We start from the raw sequence: 7,329 nt of genomic DNA, 5'->3' as shown, positions 1-7,329 counted from the left end.
GCGACTGCTCCATTCTGAAAGTGTTTGCATGGGTTAATATCAAGGTGAATAGGAGAACTAGTTCATAGTAAGTGGGTGCAGGAAATGTGTCAACATATCCCACGGTCTCTTCCATTAGTTTGAATCGTGAGATTCCTATGTTGGGTATGCTATCATTTTTAGGCGGCACTAGCTAGTTATTTTTACAACAATCGCCTCGGAGAGTTGAAACATAGTATTCGGAACAATTCAAACTTTAGAAATGAATAGGGTTTCTTAGTTTCAGCTTGAATATTGTCTTCATATTTGAGGGAATATTCATATCATTCTATGACCGAAAATGGAGGACAAAACAAAACAATAACTGACTAACTATAGGAATACAGGTTATTTTGGATATAGTATTTGGTAAAGACTTTCTTGCTCTAGTAAAGGAATATTCAACTGCCCCTTGGTAGTATCTACTCTAACTCACTAAAGTATCGTTACAAATAAATAAAGAAATATGGGTACTTTATTACTTTTGCTAAAATTGGATTTAGATGCAATTTACTTGTAGAATTTGTTTATGTTTCAGCATGTCAAACTCGATTATACAACTCTTAGCCTCTGAAAAGTTCAATGGAGAGGATTATTCAAATTGAAAGTCGAACATAAACACAAAACTAGTAATTGATGATTTGAGATTTGTTTTAACGGAGGAACATCCTCCTCTTCCCAATCTTAATGCAACCCAAAATGTTTGGGATATCTATGATAGATGGGTCTGGGCTAATGGAAAAGCCAAAGCCTATATTTCGACAAGCATATCTAATGTGCTTACCAAAATGCATGAAACCATGGTCACTGCAAGAGAGATCATAGAGTCATTGCAAGGGATGTTTGCACACTCGTCCTCATCATCATGACACGATGCTATTAAATACATTTATAATTTGCGTGTGAAGGATGGGACCTCTGTTAGAGAACATGTCCTAGACATGAAGATCCACTTCAATATAGAGGAGGCAAATGAGACTGTCATAGATGAGAAGAGCAAAGTTAGTATGATAATGGAATCTCTTCCGAAGAGTTTTCTAACTTTCCGTACGAATGCTGTAATGAACAAGGTTGATTACAACATAACGACTCTTCTTAATGAACTCCAAAGTTACCAATTTTTAATGAAAAATAAAGAAGGGGAAGAAAATGTTGTTTCCCAAAGAAATTATAGAATGATGCTTCATCTAAAACAAAACCCTTGAACAAGCAAATTTGTCTTTGCATCTAAGAACAAGATACTCATACTTAGTGTTGCCTTTGTTCTTGCAATAATTGCCAGTAATATTTTCTTTCATTTTATTGAAGGTAATATTTGGAATTTTATTTTTCTCTTTATTGGACTTTTAGAGATACTTTTTAGATTTTTTTTCCTTTAAAAAATAATGTTTCTAGTTCTTCCCTTTTTTTTAAAAAAAAAAAAAAAAAAATTAACTCAAAGTTCTATATAGAATGAAGTGAGTCTAGTACAACATATCTCAATAATATTTAATCGCCCCTTTCATTTCTATTTATTTTTCAACTACTGAATTAAGAAGAATTACTGTCTTATTCTTTCTTATAATAGTCTACCTTGTAGTTGCTATTGCTAGAAAAATTTCATTAAATTCATAAATATTTTCTTCCAAACCTTTTGTTGGATCCATTTTATAACCAACACAACTTTTATTTCTAGTAGATTTTATTAGTTAACGATTACAACACTTAAGAGTCTCAATTTCTTTCACATATCAAAGAGATTATCCATATCAACTTCTCTGAACACACCATTTGAGAGACTAGTTAAATTCTAAATATGAAAATAGCAAGTTTTTGAAAATACTTTTTTTTCCTTTTTAAACCTTGACTTGGTTTTTTGAAAATATTAATAGAAAATGAATAACAGAACATAAAAACTTATAAAATACAATAGTGTTTATAAGTTTAAATTTCAAAAAATAAAAAATATAAAAAAATCGAAAGGTCATCAAATGAGGCCTAAGTTCTCATTTAACCATTTAATTTTTGTTGTTTTTGAAAAATCAAACTTATAAACATTATTTCTATCAACGAAACTGTTTATATATATATATATATATATTCTTTTTAGAAACAATTCCAAAATCAAAACAAAATTAAGAAAAATAATAAAAGTGTTGGGAATGCGATCAAGGTCTTTTATCCGTTAAATAAAAAGATGATCATAAATATATAAGAAAGGACAACTATGTCTACGAGTATAAAATCTTTGGTGGTGAAACCAATAGTGAAATCATGATGGTTATGCCGAAAGTGGATAATATAATACCATTGTGAAGATATGTGGAGGTCCGCAGCAGACCTTATTCTCGAGCGTCAAACAAAACCAAAGTCGACATTTATGTTACTTTTTAGAATTCAGCTATGCATTAAAATTGTATTCTTAGCAAAAATAAAAACCACCGTAAAGAAATTATAAAGAAATTAATGCAATCTTAAAAAAAACCAAAGGCATAAACTGAAGCCCCCGTTTGATACCAAATTTGGGTTTTGGATTTTTTGTTTTTGAAAATTAAGCTTATAACCACTCTACTTCACCTAATGGTTTTTTTTTTCTTTTGTTGTCGCTACTTTCTAAATATTGTCTAAAAAAATCGGAACCAAGTTCTGAAAATTAAGAAAATTTATTTTTAGAAACTTGTTATTTTTATAATTTGACTAAAAATTTAAACATGTCAAGTAAGGTAAAAATCATAATCGAAATTGTGAAGAAACAAATCTAATTTTAATAAATAAAAAACTAAAAATGAAATAATTATTCAGACAAGTCTAGTTCGCATTAGTAATAAACTTAAAAGAAGTCCAAGAAGAGAAAAAACCAAAGGAAAATATTAAACCATTGGCAATCCATTTATCGATTCTGTAGATAGAGAATAAGGACAACAAACCCTTGGTGTGATCCATTTATTAACATCACTGTGAGGAAAGAAAAATAACAACTCCTTACATACAACTCGTATTTAGAAAAAATACAGGTAAACTTACCTTCACATCCTAATCTTTACCTTACAGTCTACTTTAAGCATTAAGCTAAACTATCATCCTTAATTTAGAATTTAAACCAAATTTTAGTTAGACCATTTCATCATTTACTTGTTACAAGTTCTTATCTTGGTAGCTATTTTGATTTTAATATAGCTTGATGACTTATATAAATATTGAAAAAGTGACTCTTTTGCATCATCATCCAAACTTAAGAGAGTTCAATTTTGAAGCAAGAGAAAAATGGAAGGACAACAGTGGAAAAATATTGCTTTAGTTTGTGTTTTTGCGTTGTTAACTTTGAAGACTTGTCCATTGCCTCTTTCAACCAATGGAAGATGGATTGTCGACGCCACAACAGGCCAACGTGTGAAGTTAATGTGCGTAAATTGGCCAGGACACATGCAAGCTATGTTGCTAGAGGGTCTTCATCTCAGGCCGCTTGATATTATCACCGCGTTGGTAGCAAAGTTAGAATTTTGATCTGAAGGATGCCATGGGAGGCATAGTTCAAAACAACCCTTCTATATTGAACATGACAGTCGTTGAGGCATATGGAGCAGTGGTTGATTCACTTGCTGCACATGGGATCATGGTAGTTTCTGATAATCATATAAGTCAGCCAAGATGGTGTTGTAACAATGATGATGTCACTTGCTGCACAGTACTTCGATCCGCAAGAATGGTTACAAGGAATCAGTTTGGCAGCACAAAGCCTAAAAAGAAAATCACAAGTATGTTTTCTTTTTAAGAAGATTCTAAATAACTATAGTTTTATGGATGACTAACGCAACATTTTTTCAATTTTCCTGTTAGTTTCTTTATGGCTTCATTTTAACTATTAAGTTTTAGCGAAATTTTGATAAAATAAGAACAATTTTCCTACTAGAAAAGACACAATGTGAATATTTTTAAAAATTTAAATAGAGAGAGGATAATATAATTGTATACTTTTTATATTTTTATCATAAATTAACAATAGTGTTAATCCTAAGATATATTAAAAGTACCATTAATAACTAAATTTGGACTATAAAGATTAAAATAGAACAAAGTCTTAAATTATAGGGGCCAAAATGTATATCAACCTATAGTTTATCATGAATTTATACAATATGCTAACCATTTGCATGATAATATATATGTAAAAGGCGGTAGCAATGAGCTTGAGAAACGAACCACGAGGACCAAACCAAAACGTGGAGATGTGGTTTCAATACATGAGCCAAGGAGCTAAGCTTATTCACCAAATTAATCCAAATGCTTTAGTAGTAGTTTCTGGACTAAGCTACGACACCGATTTGAGCTTCTTAAAGAACAAGTCGTTGGGCTTCAACTTGGACAATAAACTTGTATTTGGGGCTCACTTGTACTCCTTCACAAATAACATGGGTGATTGTTGGATGTCGAAGCCATTAAACACGTTTCGTGCTAATGTCAACCAAGGATTTGAAGACCAAGTAGGGTTTCTTGTTAGAGGACAAAACCCAATGCCACTATTCGTGAGTGAATTTGGGATCGACCAAACAGGCACAAATGAGGGACAAAATCAATTTTTAAGTTGCTTTTTTTACCTATCTTACCGAAAATGATTTTGATTGCCGCTTATAGGCTTTGCAAGGTAGCTACTATTATAGAGAAGGTGTAAAAAATGCTGAGGAAACCTTTGGTGTCTTAGACTCAAATTTTGCACGAGCAAAAAACTCTAAATCATTCCTTCAGAGGTTTCAACTTTTGCAAACCAAACTTCAAGGTATAACTTCTCAAGTTATATGTTACTTTTCTCCACTTACAATTTTTCTGAAATATTTTCAATTTATATCTTAATAAGAAGATTTATTTCTACCAATTTTCTATATTCTACTTTTTTTTTCCTCCTAACTAACTTAAGAATCAAAATGATTGCTCTTAACACAGATTCAAGTTCAAATCTCACAACAACGTTCATAATGTACCATCCTCTTAGTGGTGGGTGTGTGCGAATGAACAAAAAATATCAACTAGGAATTAGTAACTGTAAGACCTCTAACCGTTGGAGTCATGAAGAAGACGGTTCAAATATTTACGTCTCATTTAATTGAAGTCAATAAGTAATTATATATATGTTGAAACGTTATTTATTTCAATTCAAGCAAATCTATTATTCAAATGTACGTGACATTTAATTGAAGTTAAGAAGTAATCATTGTATTTTCTCTTTTCTCAACATTATTTATTTGTATATATTAGTAACCCATTAAATTTTAGTCCAAGTGGGAGATTGTTGTGATTGTCGTAAAACTCGCAGTTCGTAATCATGGAAACATATTCTATTTATCAATAAAAGTATTGTTGAAGCATTTATTCAATGAAAGTGTAATTGAAATTTCATTATGTAACAAAAATCCAATAAACGAATCCATGACTATAGTATGAATATGGTTACTTTATGTAGAGACATAAAAGAGATCAAGTTATAGTATATAGCCAAAAAGGTCTATAAGTATCTAGATGAGATTGGGTCCTCGTCTCGAGGACACTATGGATGTGCCATACTTCGTATAATGATACAAACGACGTGATCCCGAAATTGTTCATGTGGAGACGTGACGCAATAGAATTTTGGATAAGACCGGACCACGAAATAGTCACTTTTTCTTTATAACAACCGTATACTGTTAAAACTGATATTTCAATTCGATGACCTAGGGTATCTCGATCTTAATCATGAGCTAACTATGAACTCCTATTTATTTAGAATTATCATTTGATCTGCATAGTGATAGTAGTTAAACAACACTACTCAACAAGCCTCACATTTTGGGGACAAGACAGGATAGATAGCTGGGAACATAATCCTGCAAGATGGAATATGCTTATACCCAGTTTAGGGTTAGCAGATAGGTTGTTCCCTTAAGTACTGATTCTTTGTCTTGAACAAAGGATCCCCGCCCTCTAATGGTCGAGAGAGACATGGTTTATAAGTTAGACTATAAACCAATATTCAATAGAGGATCAGAGGAAGCTTAAGGACAAAGATGTATTTATTAAGGGAAAATGGTAATTTTAACCTAGCTATGAATACGAACAACCTGTGAAGGATCGACTTACTGATTATGGTTAAATCAAGTGGACAAAAATATATCCACAATGAGGAGAGTGCAAGTGGTATGTCTCCGTAACGACCCGACCCCCTAGGACTCAAGTTAGACCGTTACAAACACATGCATGTATGGAACTTAAAACGACACCCTTTTATAGTGAAATAAATGCTAACAAAATAAGATAAATTCAAAAGAGCTTCATCAGATTCAAATATTAAAAACAGACGATAGGGTACCCATAAATCAGAAATGATAATAAATAGGATTGAAAACAAATCTTAATAGTAAGTTTCAAACATAAAAACTAAAAGTTGAAAAACATGAAAAGAAATCTAAATATCATAAGCAGAAGCATAGAATTGGTCCCAGTCGCTCGATCACGGATTCTACTTGTCAATCGTTGGTGCATCTCTACCCTTACCCGAAACAACAATATGAGAAAGGATGAGAATAAAATACTCAGTAAGTAACCCCACTACTGGGGTCAAGCTAGGCATCTATGTCCTCTAGATGCCTACCTCTAGTGGTACATATAAACTTCTCTACTCCTCATGGGACACATACATACATGAAAAACTGATCTTTATTCTACTGTAGTTAAGTATGCCCACTACCTCTAGTAAGTCTCATAGGACCCATAACCTCTTGTGAATCCCGAAGGAAACATAACATCTGGTGGATCTCGAAGGAAACCACCACCTCTATTGAATCCCAAAGGAAGCATAATCTCTGCTGCATCCTGAAAGAAACACGACCTCTGGTGAATCTCGAAGGAAACACAGCCTCTGGTGAATCCTAAAGGATATCACCACCTCTAGTGAATCCCAAAGGAAACAAAACTAATCAGTGAGGACACTATCACAATCTCAACATCACAAGTATCACAACATAGTTCTATAACACACATATACACCTCAACATCATGGCTTTACAACATATATATACGCCTTAATATGCTCAGATCAAATACAACCTCATGGAATCAAATATCATCTTATGCTTGCAATCAAGTATCTATGTGCACAATTAATCTTTCAAATCCTCATACAAGAACGAAATCGATTATACTATACTATCAGTCTATCATGCTATCGTTCCGTCATAATATCAATCTGTCATGCTAGCATACATCTAATGTCTGTCTCGTGGACAGTTTCTAGTAGTAAGATTACTTACCTCGATACTAGATTTAGATATCGATCCAAGCGACAGTCTTCAATAATCAATC

The 7,329-nt window shown here is 32.5% G+C and overlaps 1 pseudogene; it reads left to right on the top strand.

The window, feature by feature from the left end:
• The first annotated feature begins 3,261 nt into the window (after positions 1-3,261).
• LOC150031854 (glycosyl hydrolase 5 family protein-like) lies at positions 3,262-5,099 on the top strand (annotated as a pseudogene).
• The last annotated feature ends 2,230 nt before the right edge of the window (positions 5,100-7,329 follow it).

This window comes from Benincasa hispida, chromosome 12 (assembly GCF_027475165.1).
Source record: "Benincasa hispida cultivar pf3 chromosome 12, pf3_genome.v1.1, whole genome shotgun sequence".
NCBI lineage: Eukaryota > Viridiplantae > Streptophyta > Magnoliopsida > Cucurbitales > Cucurbitaceae > Benincasa > Benincasa hispida.
The sequence above is the reverse complement of the archived record's forward strand: the minus strand, read 5'-3'. Positions and strand labels throughout refer to the sequence as shown.